The following is a 14,459-nucleotide window of genomic DNA, read 5'->3' on the forward strand; positions in this document are numbered from 1 at the left end:
AACTGAAGATCTTTGTCTGAAATAATGGAGACATGCATTCCATGCAATCTGACTATCTCAGAAACATAAAACTCAGCCAATCTATCCAAGGAAAAATCCATACGTACTGGGATAAAGTGTGCAGACTTAGTCAACCGATCAATAATTACCCAGATAGCATCTTTCTTCTTTAGAGATAGGGGTAATCTCGTTACAAAGTCTATAGTAATTCTTTCCCATTTCCATTCTGGTATCGTAACTGGCTGTAATAGTCCAGAAGGCAACTGATGTTTTTCTTTTACTTGCTGACATATCAAGCATTTAACAAACTTAGAAATATCACGTTTCATTCCTAGCCACTAGTACATCTTTTTCAGATCGTTATACATTTTATTACTATCAGGATGAATAGACTTGTTACCACTATGAGCTTCATTTAAGATCTTCTGTACTAGTTCAGAATCTTTCGGTACACATACTCTGCCTCTGAATAACAAACAACCATCAGTTCCAATCTGAAACTCTGAATCAGGAGTCGATTCATTCTGTAACCGTCTTGTTTGCAACTTGCTATCACTTTTTTGAGCTTTAGAAATTTGCTGTAAAAATGTCGGTCTAGATTTTAACTCCGCTATGATTGACCCATCATCAGACAACGACAATAGAGTGGTCATTGCTCGTAGGGGATACAGGAATTTTCTGCTCAAAGCATCTGCCACTACATTGGCTTTCCTCGAATGGTGGTCAATAACAAGATCATAATCTTTCAACAATCCAAGCCATCTGCGCTATCTCACATTCAAACCTTTCTGTGACATCAAATATATCAGGCTTTTATGATCAGTGAATATGTGACATTTTTCATTAAACAAATAATGCCACCAGATTTTCAATGCAAATACTATGGCTGCCAATTCAAGATCATGTGTAGGGTAATTCTTTTCATGTGGCTTTAGCTGTCGTGAAGCATAGTCTACTACCTTACCATCTTGCATCAAGACATAGCCTAGACTATTCAATGACGCGCCACAGTAAATCGTAAATTCCTTACCCGATTCAGGCTGGACTAACGCAGGTGCTTCTGTCAATAGAGCCTTTAATCTGTCAAAGCTCTACTGAAATTTATCAGTCTACTCAAATTTTACATCTTTCTACAGCAAAAGAGTCATCGGAGAAGCTATCATTGAATTTTTTACAAATCTCTGATAATAATCAGCTAGTCCCAAAAAAACTTCAAACTTTAGAAACATTCTTCGGTGGTTTCCAATTTACAATGGCTGAAATTCTATTTGGGTCTACTCGGACACCTTCAGCAAATACTACATGCCCAAAGAAACTAACTTCCCTAGCCAAAATTCACATTTTTTGAATTTAGCATACAATTGTTTCTCTAGTAGGGTTTGCAACACTATTCTCAAATGTTCAGCATGTTCACTTTCATCTCAAGAGTAAACCAAAATATCATCTATAAAACCACCACAAACCTGTCTAAGTACAGGTTGAAAATTCTGTTCATCAAGTCCATGAACACTACTGGTACATTTGTCAGGTCAAATGGCATCACAAGAAACTCATGGTGTCCATACCTGGTTCTAAAAGTTGTCTTTGGAACATTCGATTCCTTTACCCGTAGTTGGTAGTAACCAGAACAGAGATCAATCTTTGAAAATACAGTAGCACACTTTAACTGGTCAAACAAATCATCGATCCGACGCAATGGATACTTGTTATTTGTTGTAACTTTGTTGAGCTGTCTGTAATCAATACACAACCTTAACGATCCATCCTTCTTCTTTACAAATAAAACTGGCACATTACAAGGTGAGTAACTAGGTCGAGCAAAACCTCTGTCTATCAATTCGTGCAATTGTACCTTCAGCTATTATGTAAGGTGCTATGGATATTAGCTTTGTTCCCAAGACAAGGTCTATAAAGAATTCTACTTCTCTTTCCGGTGGCAAACTAGGTAATTCTTCTAGGAATACATCAGGAAATTCACTTACTACTGGCACTGAATGAATCTTTGACTCAAATACCTTAGTATCCATCACATATGCAAGATAAGCGTCATACCCCTTTTTGACATATTTCTGTGCTGATATTGCTGAAATCACATTAGATAATCCATCAGTTTATTAGATTCAACACGAGGTCATTCACTATTCTAACATTTCAATATAATATATTTCTTCTTACAGTTTACCGTTGCATCATATCGGGTTAACCAAACCATTCCCAAGACTCAAATTCATCAAAGGGCAATAACATCAAGTCAGCCGAAAAACAATAACCTTTTACCACCAATGGACAATTCTTACAAACTCTGTCTACCATAACACTCTGGCCCATGGGACTTGAAACTTTAACCACCATAACCTTGATAGCTTTTCAAATTAATCCCTCAAATAGAGAGATTAAGCTATCCCGATTCCAAAAATACAAAAATTACTTAAAACGGGACAAGGAAACTTATCCAATTAGGCATTGAAAGCTTCTTTTCTCTCTCCTAGGGTTTCCATGTGTTTTTAGGTTGAAGATGATGATAATAAAATGATATAATTGTAACACCCCTTACCGGTATCTGATGCCGTAATAGGGTTTGAGGCATTATCAGACATAAGCATGAACATTCATACAAAAGCAGGCCACAAAATTTCATTCAAATTAAAAACTTTTCAATCACATGCAAATTGTCCCTTGTAAGGGTCTACAAGACCCAAAACATGCATCGGAAGCGGTTCGAGACTAAACTGAGAACTTTTAGAACCTCTTCAACACTTAGAAAATTATCTTGCCTTAGAAGAGTATACACTCGTGTGACACCCCTAAAGTGACCCTAGTCAGAAAGTGGTTTCGGGACCACTAAACCGAGTCATAAAGATAATTAACCGTCATAGTTGATGCTCATTATATGTACATATGCATGTGTGAAAATTTCATGTTTGAATTTTGTTAATAGTAAGTGAATTTTATCAAATAGGACTTATGTGAGAAAATTTGGAAATGTGCTAGGCAAATGTAAAGTAGCCTAATAATGCATGTTGTGAAATGATGGGTTTGCATGTCAAATTACCCAAAATTAAAGCATAGTGGCCGGCCATGCTATGGGTGGAAACATGTTGCAAACATGTTGTGTTAGTGAGTTATGTTAGAAAGAATAAAAAAAAAAGGGTTAGGATTAAAGTAATGCAAAAAGGTGGAGTGATGAAAAAAAAAGTGTTCATCCTTGAACATCTTTGGCCGAATAGAAGAAAGAAAGGAAGGGAATGAGCTTGGAGAAAAATCGGCTATGAAGGCTCACTAGATTAAGGTATGTTTAGTGTTGCTTTGAAAGTTCATACATCCCTTGGATGGTTAGTCTAAATTCTAACTATCTCATTGATGGATTTGGGATTATTAGAGAGTTAGTATTCGACTAAGAGGCTTCAAAAGTTTTAGTTGAAGCCTTGAGACTATTAGCATGTTAGCTATATGGATGTGTTAAGTTACTTGAAATGCTAGATAAATTTGAACTCCCTACCAAATTCTTTAGGCAACCCATGTTAGAAATTTCGGTATTGAGATGTCTAGATCTTTCGGCCATTGTAGCTATGGAGGAATAAAGTTTTCGTTTCTTGTTAAATTGGATGAATCTTGTTGTATGAGTGCTTGAACAAACTATGATTAAATGGATGCATAGATTCAAAGTGGGAAGAAATGGGCTATTATATTTGCTGCTAATGCCGAATATGAAGATGATGAACTTGAATAAATAATATTCAGCTAGCATGATGTAACACCCCGAACCCGAGACCGACACCGGAGTCGGACACGAGATGTTAACAAACTTTGAAAAATTTTTCCAGACACTGCCCAGTCTGAGTACTAGTCGCTTCAAAAATCATATCTTGAGTTCCACAACTCGAAAATCAGTTTTGTGATTTTTCCCTGAAACTAGACTCATGTCCCCACCTATGTATTTTATCCTTGAATTTTTGGTCGGGCCAATTAGTACAGTTTATTAGTCAAAGTCTCCCATGTTACAGGGGTCGACTACACTGACCTTTTCCCATTACGACTTGGATATCTCTCTCCACAGAGCTTCAATACTGATGCCGTTTGTTTATATGGAAACTAGACTCAGAGAGGAATCTGTACATATATGGTACGACCCCTAATTATCTCTGGTTAATTTATATTGAATTTCCAAAGTCGGAGCAGGGAATCCAGAAACCGTTCTGGCCCTGTCCCACAAAAATCTGATTATCTCTTAATATACTGCCCATATGATCTTTTCGTTACTACCTCATGAAAACAGACTCATCGAGCTTCGATTACATAATTTATTCATCAATTAATTCCACTCCTACTATTTTTAGTGATTTTTCAATCTCATGACACTGCTGCTGCCAGCATCTGTTACGAAAGTAACTAGGTCCATTTCATGCCTACCCTTGATCCAACTCAATCGAACATTCGTGCCATCTTCGCATGGCTTAAAGTTTACATGCCAAAGTTCAAACACAACGTAATAGCTTATACATGCCAAAATGTTCTTCTAAGCCAACTAAGAAGAAAGTACCAAAACTTGCTATCCGGTGTGATGACTTCGATGACGGCCTGACCCCGCAAAAATAGATGAGTCCAAGCAACCTATAATGGGTGACAAGGAAACACCGAGTGAGTTTATAACTCAGTAAGTCATAAGCTATGCACTACCATCCATCAGTAACATTATCACAAGAGAAAACAAAATGGAACGAGGCTAATTACTCCATCCATTCCGAACCATACCATAGTTCCTCCAACCTATCATTTCAATTTCATATCAATTCATGCATTCACGTTCCATATACTCATCAATAGGACATTGAAGCATTTTCATAAATCAATTTATTTTCGTTACAATCAAACGACTAAACGGCCTTTCACCCATCCTACGATAAATTTTATGTACGTGACTTCAAGTATATTTGTCACATAGGTTCAAACTTACCGAGCTCAACACCAAGTATAAGCATAGCACCTATTAGCCATGTACTCAAGACACTTACCCGATCCGCTGTCCGCGATCGACTCAATAGTGTCGCACACGTAGTGTCCATAATGATTCACGAATGTATATTGAGTCCGCACACTCAGTGCTATATAATCAACTCGCACACTTAGTGCTACGTAATCAAATCGCACACTTAGTGCTACATAGTCAAACTCGCACACTTAGTGCCGCATGGTCAATTCGCACACTTAGTGCATCATATTCATTTCGCACACTTAGTGCAACATAGTCAAATCGCACACTTAGTGCTGTACAATTTAATCACGCGCACTTAGCGCCAATCTCATGGTCATAAATGGTTATATCCGCACGTTTAGTGCCGAGATCAACAACTTAGTACATCTTACCTCTTTTCTTTTCATTCAACAATTTCATCATCACATACGTACATGCATATATATATATGTATATTTATTCATTCCATTCAGCATCAATACATAAACATTATGACCATTTGAAATAATACCAACTACATGCTTAATGACTTACCTTGTGTTGGGTAAGACGGTTCCAACTCGGCTACTCGATGACCTTTTCTTTGCCTTTGCTCGATTCACCCCCTTTAACTCCTTGAGCTAAATCAAACAAATTTGACTCATTAAAGTCTCATTTTGCTAGCTTATGGCCGAATATGACAAGGAGTTTGATGGGTCATATGGCCACCTTTTAGCTCAAATACACAATGGTCATATGCATTTTTAATCACATCAAATGATTCAATACAATTCACTCGAACATCAAAAGAGAACCTCAAGGTACTTAGTCCATATACACATTAGACATTAGAGTCACATATGTACGAATTCACGAATCGAATTCGACATATTGGCTAATTTTCCCTTTAGCCGAACCTTCTAAGTCAAGATAAAGCCATCAACATGCTTACCTTTGGCCGAACATACACATCAACTTAGGTGATCATTTATGTGGCCGAACACACACATGTCTATGTTAAGGCCGATTGCAACACTCAATACATTCTACAAGTATGGACACTTGCATTGACTAAACACCATTTCTATTATTTTTACTCCAAAGCGGAATGCCTCTCAAGCCCTAAGCTCATGATCCTTTCATCATTAAGCAAGTGTTATAGCACAACTAACATCCATTTTCAATTTGAACACCAACATAAAAATATTAAGCATGAAAATCCATAGCCGAAACCTATACATGACATTACTCATTCCACCCATCAAAACAATATTTGTTCAAGACATCAAGCATTTTTATTTGGGTATTACATATATGAGCATTTAGAATTTATATTTTTAGCAAGATCAATTTCTTTCCTCAACACATTCTTCATCAAAACTTTAAGGAAGTAATCAAATTTCCTTCTTTAATAGCCATAGCCGAATGCTCCATCCATCCATCAAAGTTAAAAATTTTGCATGGTCTAAGTAAGAACCATGATAATTAACCTAAAACAAGCTAAAATTTCACAACTTTAACATGATATACTAACCTTATTAAGCATTCAAATGGCCGAAAGTTCTTTGCCCCTATTCCTTCCTTCAATTCGGCCAAGAAGACAAGGATGAAGCCTTTTTTTTCATTTGCTTTCTTTCTTACTTTCACGGCAATGGGGAGGGGAAGAAACAATTACACACATCCTTTCCTTTTTCCATTTCTTTATTCCCCATACTTCTTATTATATTTTATCCTACATACCTCACTAGGCCAACATGTTCCCAACATGTTTCCACCCATAGCATGGCCGGCCACTACATATTAGGGAGGGGGAATTTGACATGCAAGTCCCCTTTTTCTTCCACATGCACTAATAGGTCCTCATGCATTGACCTATCACATTTTAAAATTTTCTCATATAAGTCCTATTGACTAAATTCACATGCAATCGACTAAATCGAAGCTTGAAATTTTCACACATTCCTGATTACATATTCTAGACAATAAACATCACATTCAAACCTTTCGGTGACTCGGTTTAGCGGTCCCGAAACCACTTCCCGACTAGGGTCAATTTTGGGCTGTTACAACTCTCCCCCACTCAGGAAAATTTCGTCCCCGAAAATCTTACCGGTAAATAGGTTTGGGTATCGTTCTTTCATCGAGCTCTCGGTTTCCCAAGTAGCTTCCTCGATCCCGTGTTTGAGCCATAACACCTTTACTAATGGAACCCTTTTGTTTCGCAACCCCTTCACTTCACGAGCTAGGATACGCATCGGCTCTTCTTCATAACTCATATCAGCCAGAATTTCAACCTCCGACGGACTAATTATGTGCGAAGGATCAGATCTATAGCGCCGAAGCATCGAAACATGAAAGACATCGTGCATCCTTTCAAGTTCAGGGGGCAAAATCAATCTATATGCAACCGGCCCCACTCGTTCGGAAATTTCGTACGGCCCAATGAATCTCGGGCTCAACTTGCCTTTACGGCCAAATCTGAGTACCTTCTTCCAAGGTGACACTTTATCTCCCACCTGATATTCAATGTCCTTTCGTTTTAAATCCGCATACGATTTTTGACGATCTGTGGCTACCTTCAGACTTTCGCGGATTACCTTTACTTTTTGTTCGGCATCTTTAATCAAATCAACTCCAAAAATTTTACTTTCACCGAGCTCGGTCCAAAACAATGGCGTACGGCATTTACGACCGTACAAAGCCTCATAAGGTGCCATCTTAATACTTGATTGAAAACTATTGTTGTAAGCGAATTCAATCAAAGGTAAATACCGTTCCCATGAACTACTGAACTCGAGGATGCAACATCTCAACATATCCTCAAGTATCTGAATTATCCGCTCGGATTGACCATCGGTTTGGGGGTGAAAAGCGGTGCTAAAATGCAGCTTGGTTCCCAAAGCTTCTTGCAATTTCTTCCAAAATTGTGAGGTAAATCTCGGATCTCTATCCGACACGATAGAAATAGGTACTCCATGTAATCTCACAATCTGAGAGACATACAATTCGGCTAGTTTATCCAATGAAAGATCCGTACGCACGGGGATAAAGTGAGCCGACTTAGTCAGCCTATCAACAACAACCCAAATCGCATCCTTCTTACTTGCGGACAATGGCAGTCCGGACACAAAGTCCATTGTGACTCGGTCCCATTTCCACTCGGGTATCATGATCGGCTGAAGTAACCCTGAAGGCACTTGATGTTCCGCTTTCACTTGTTGACATATTAAACATCTCGAAACAAAGTCGGAGATGTCTCGTTTCATACCATGGCACCAAAACCGACGTTTCAAGTCGTTGTACATTTTCGTGCTCCCCGGGTGAATTGACATTCGGCTACAATAGGCTTCGTTCAGAATCATCAGAATGAGTTCCGAATTCCTTGGAACACACAAACGACTTCTAAACCTCAAACAACCATCATCATCAATCTGAAACTCTGATTCCTTGTTCGGAACACACTCAGCTCGTTTTGCAACCAATTCATCATCGACTTTCCGAGCTTCACGAATTTGATGAGTCAATAATGGTCTGGCTTTTAATTCAGCTACTAACACATTGTCAGGTAGAACAGACAAGTGTACATTCATCGCTCGCAAAGCAAACAGTGATTTCCGGCTTAAGGTGTCCGCAACCACATTAGCCTTTCCCGGGTGGTAATCAATGACAAGCTCGAAATCTTTCAACAACTCAAGCCAACGTCTTTGTCGCAGATTCAAGTCTCGTTGAGTCATCAAATATTTGAGACTTTTGTGATCCGAAAACACATGGCACTTCTCACCAAACAAATAATGTCGCCATATTTTCAATGCAAACACAATGGCGGCTAGTTCGAGATCATGGGTCGGATAATTTCTCTCGTGTGGCTTCAATTGTCTCGACGCATAGGCCACAACTCGACCTTCTTGCATCAATACGCAACCCAACCCAAGTAGGGATGCGTCACTATAAATGACAAACTCTTTACCCGATTCGGGTTGCCCCAAAATTGGAGCTTCAGTCAAATGAGTTTTCAGTTGATCGAAGCTTTTCTGACATTTCTCCGTCCATTCGAACTTAACATCCTTTTGAAGTAACTTCGTCATTGGTGTGGCCATCATCGAGAAACCTTTGACAAATCGTCGGTAATAACCGGCGAGTCCTAGAAAGCTCCGGACTTCGGTAACATTTCTCGGAGGCTTCTAGTTAAGTATGGCTGAAATTTTGCTCGGGTCAACTCGAATACCCGATGCGGATACCACATGACCCAAGAAGCTAACCTCTCTTAACCAGAACTCACACTTACTGAACTTAGCATATAACTGCTTATCCCACAAAATTTGTAACACTAGCCTCAGATGCTCAGCATGTTCGGTCTCATCTCTTGAATAGACCAAGATGTCATCAATGAACACAACTACGAACCGATCCAAATATGGTCTGAAGATCCGATTCATCAAATCCATAAACACCGCAGGGGCATTAGTGAGCCCAAACGGCATCACTAAGAACTCGTAGTGACCGTACCTCGTTCTGAAAGCAGTTTTGGGTACGTCCGAATCTCGAATCCGCAACTGATAATAACCCGATCTCAAATCTATCTTTGAAAACACCGATGCTCCCTTTAATTGATCGAACAGATCATCAATACGCGGTAACGGATACTTATTCTTTATCATCACTTTATTCATTTGACGATAGTCAATGCACAACCTCATGGTTCCGTCTTTCTTTTTTACGAACAATACTGGTGCACCCCAAGGTGAGAAACTCGGTCGAGCAAAACCTCTATCCGTCAATTCTTGCAACTGAGCTTTCAACTCTTTTAACTCGGTTAGTGCCATACGATACGGAGCGATCGAAATTGGCGTAGTTCCAGGTACAAGCTCAATACCAAACTCTACCTCCCGAACAGGTGGCAAACCCGGTAGCTCTTCAGGAAAAACATCCGGGTATTCACAAACCACCGGCACCGATTCGGGTTTCTTTTCTAACTCCTTGTCATCAAGTACATACGCGAGGTATGCTTCGCACCCTTTTCTTACATATTTCTGGGCCAACATTGCCGATATTACAGCTGGCAATCCCCTTAAGTCCGTAGTCTCAATTCGAATTATCTCGTTATTTGCGCACCTCAAATCAATGGTCTTGCTTTTGCAATTCACAACCGCATCATGCGCGGTCAACCAATCCAAACCAAGAATAACATCAAACTCGTCGAACGGCAAAAGCATCAAATCGGCCAGAAAACAGGATTCTCGGATTATTAGAGGGCATCTCTTACACACTTTATCAACAAGTACGCATTGACCCAAAGGGTTTGATACTCGAATTACGAGCTCAGTAGACTCAACAGGTAGAGTCTTACTGGTTGCTAAGGTTTCGCATACATATGAATGAGTAGAACAGGGTCAATCAATGCAATCACATTAGTATCAAAGAGAGTGAAGGTACCCGTGATGACGTCGGGGGAGGATGCCTCCTCTCGTGCGCGAATGGCATACTCTAGCAGGAGTACGGTTCTCGGCTCGATCGGCCGTATCAGAGGCCCCCCTCTGACTACCACCCCTGCCTCCTAAAATTCTCGGTGGTCTACCTCTAGATGTCACTCCACTAGGTCTTGCACCTTGAATCTTATTCTTCCCATCCAGCTCCGTGCAATCTCTAATGAAGTGGTCCTTCGAACCGCATCCGTAACAGGCCCTGCTAGTAGACTTGCCCCAACATTCACCTAGGTGTCGTCTTCCACATTGGGGACATTCAGGTTTCTCGTGACGATTATTGCCCACACTAGCTACCGAAGTAGCTCGGGAGCCCATCGATGGTCTTGCCCTGATGGAAATTCCCGCAGTCGCCCTCGACTTATTAATGTCCTCCCTGAACTTCTTTACAGCTGAGAACGGAGCTTTACCCGTCGATCTTTTACGATAATCTCTAGCTTCAAATTCAGCCTTCCTCTTCTCCTTTCCAAGTTCTTCCGCCTTGCAGGCTCGTTCGACTAGTGTTACGAATTCTTTTATTTCCAAAATACCCATTAGTAGCTTTAAATCTTCATTCAATCCTTCCTCGAATCTTTTGCACATAGCAACCTCATCAGCTACACACTCCCGGGCATACCTACTAAGTCTTACGAATTCATGTTCGTATTCAGATACAGTCATACGGCCTTGCTTGAGTTCCAAGAACTCCTTACGCTTCTGATCAATGAACCGTTGGCTAATAAATTTCTTTCGGAATTCCGTTTGAAAGAAGTCCCAAGTTACTCGCTCGTTCGGGACTATGGAAATCAAGGTCCTCCACCAATAGTAGGCTGAGTCCCGCAACAAGGATATAGCACACTTTAGACATTCATCGGGTGTGCATGACAGTTCATCAAACACCCGAATGGCGTTATCAAGCCAGAACTCGGCCCTTTCAGCATCATCAGTAACTATGGCCCTGAACTCCTCAGCCCCGCGCTTCCTAATCAAGTCTACAGGTGGCTTACTCAGCCTCACAGGATCAGTAACTGATGGCATTACTGGCTCCGGGGGTGGATTATTCAAATTTGGGAATTGTTGGACAGCCGGGTTGGTTCGGGCATATTGCGCGACCCACTCATTCATCATGGTAAAGAAGGCTTGTTTAGCCCCCTCACCTTGATTATTCGCAGATGACTGAGGTTCAACAGGCGGCGTCCCTTGTGCAGGAGCAGCCGCTACGCTCTCAACGTCATCCGCTAGGGTTCTTTCTACACAGGGATCCATTTACTAATAAAAACAAAAACATTTCAACCGTCGGAAGTCATCACACATTTAAACATTAACATTCGGCATGTATAGCTAGACTCATACGCGCTATGGTAGTCCTAGAACCGACTAAACCTGGCTCTGATACCAATAAAATGTAACACCCCGAACCCGAGACCGACACCGGAGTCGGACACGAGATGTTAACAAACTTTGAAAAATTTTTCCAGACACTGCCCAGTCTGAGTACTAGTCGCTTCAAAAATCATATCTTGAGTTCCATAACTCGAAAATCAGTTTTGTGATTTTTCCCTGAAACTAGACTCATGTCCCCACCTATGTATTTTTTTCTAGAATTTTTGGTTGGGCCAATTAGTACAGTTTATTAGTCAAAGTCTCCCATGTTACAGGGGTCGACTACACTGACCTTTTCCCATTACGACTTCGATATCTCTCTGCACAGAGCTTCAATACTGATTCCGTTTGTTTCTATGGAAACTAGACTCAGAGAGGAATCTGTACATATATGGTACGACCCCTAATTATCTCTGGTTAATTTATATTGAATTTCCAAAGTCGGAGCAGGGAATCCAGAAACCGTTCTGGCCCTGTCCCACAAAAATCTGATTATCTCTTAATATACTGCCCATATGATCTTTTCGTTACTACCTCATGAAAACAGACTCATCGAGCTTCGATTACATAATTTATTCATCAATTAATTCCACTCCTACTATTTTTAGTGATTTTTCAATCTCATGACACTGCTGCTGCCAGCATCTGTTACGAAAGTAACTTGGTCCATTTCATGCCTACCCTTGATCCAACTCAATCGAACATTCGTGCCATCTTCGCATGGCTTAAAGTTTACATGCCAAAGTTCAAACACAACGTAATAGCTTATACATGCCAAAATGTTCTTCTAAGCCAACTAAGAAGAAAGTACCAAAACTTGCTATCCGGTGTGATGACTTCGATGACGGCCTGACCCCGCAAAAATAGATGAGTCCAAGCAACCTATAATGGGTGACAAGGAAACACCGAGTGAGTTTATAACTCAGTAAGTCATAAGCTATGCACTACCATCCATCAATAACATTATCACAAGAGAAAACAAAATGGAACGAGGCTAATTACTCCATCCATTCCGAACCATACCATAGTTCCTCCAACCTATCAATTCAATTTCATATCAATTCATGCATTCACGTTCCATATACTCATCAATAGGACATTGAAGCATTTTCATAAATCAATTTATTTTCGTTACAATCAAACGACTAAACAGCCTTTCACCCATCCTACGATAAATTTTATGTACGTGACTTCAAGTATATTTGTCACATAGGTTCAAACTTACCGAGCTCAACACCAAGTATAAGCATAGCACCTATTAGCCATGTACTCAAGACACTTACCCGATCCGCTGTCCGCGATCGACTCAATAGTGTCGCACACGTAGTGTCCATAATGATTCACGAATGTATATTGAGTCCGCACACTCAGTGCTATATAATCAACTCGCACACTTAGTGCTACGTAATCAAATCGCACACTTAGTGCTACATAGTCAAACTCGCACACTTAGTGCCGCATGGTCAATTCGCACACTTAGTGCATCATATTCATTTCGCACACTTAGTGCAACATAGTCAAATCGCACACTTAGTGCTGTACAATTTAATCCCGCGCACTTAGCGCCAATCTCATGGTCATAAATGGTTATATCCGCACGTTTAGTGCCGAGATCAACAACTCAGTACATCTTACCTCTTTTCTTTTCATTCAACAATTTCATCATCACATACGTACATGCATATATATATGTATATTTATTCATTCCATTCAGCATCAATACATAAACATTATGACCATTTGAAATAATACCAACTACATGCTTAATGACTTACCTTGTGTTGGGTAAGACGGTTCCAACTCGGCTACTCGATGACCTTTTCTTTGCCTTTGCTCGATTCACCTCCTTTAACTCCTTGAGCTAAATCAAACAAATTTGACTCATTAAAGTCTCATTTTGCTAGCTTATGGCCGAATATGACAAGGAGTTTGATGGGTCATATGGCCACCTTTTAGCTCAAATACACAATGGTCATATACATTTTTAATCACATCAAATGATTCAATACAATTCACTCGAACATCAAAAGAGAACCTCAAGGTACTTAGTCCATATACACATTAGACATTAGAGTCACATATGTACGAATTCACGAATCGAATTCGACATATTGGCTAATTTTCCCTTTAGCCGAACCTTCTAAGTCAAGATAAAGCCATCAACATGCTTACCTTTGGCCGAACATACACATCAACTTAGGTGCTCATTTATGTGGCCGAACACACACATGTCTATGTTAAGGCCGATTGCAACACTCAATACATTCTACAAGTATGGACACTTGCATTGACTAAACACCATTTCTATTATTTTTACTCCAAAGCCGAATGCCTCTCAAGCCCTAAGCTCATGATCCTTTCATCATTAAGCAAGTGTTATAGCACAACTAACATCCATTTTCAATTTGACCACCAACATAAAAATATTAAGCATGAAAATCCATAGCCGAAACCTATACATGACATTACTCATTCCACCCATCGAAACAATATTTGTTCAAGACATCAAGCATTTTTATTTGGGTATTACATATATGAGCATTTAGAATTTATATTTTTAGCAAGATCAATTTCTTTCCTCAACACATTCTTCATCAAAACTTTAAGGAAGTAATCAAATTTCCTTCTTTAATAGCCATAGCCGAATGCTCCATCCATCCATCAAA

Source organism: Gossypium hirsutum, chromosome A09 (genome assembly GCF_007990345.1).
Source record: "Gossypium hirsutum isolate 1008001.06 chromosome A09, Gossypium_hirsutum_v2.1, whole genome shotgun sequence".
Taxonomy (NCBI): domain Eukaryota; kingdom Viridiplantae; phylum Streptophyta; class Magnoliopsida; order Malvales; family Malvaceae; genus Gossypium; species Gossypium hirsutum.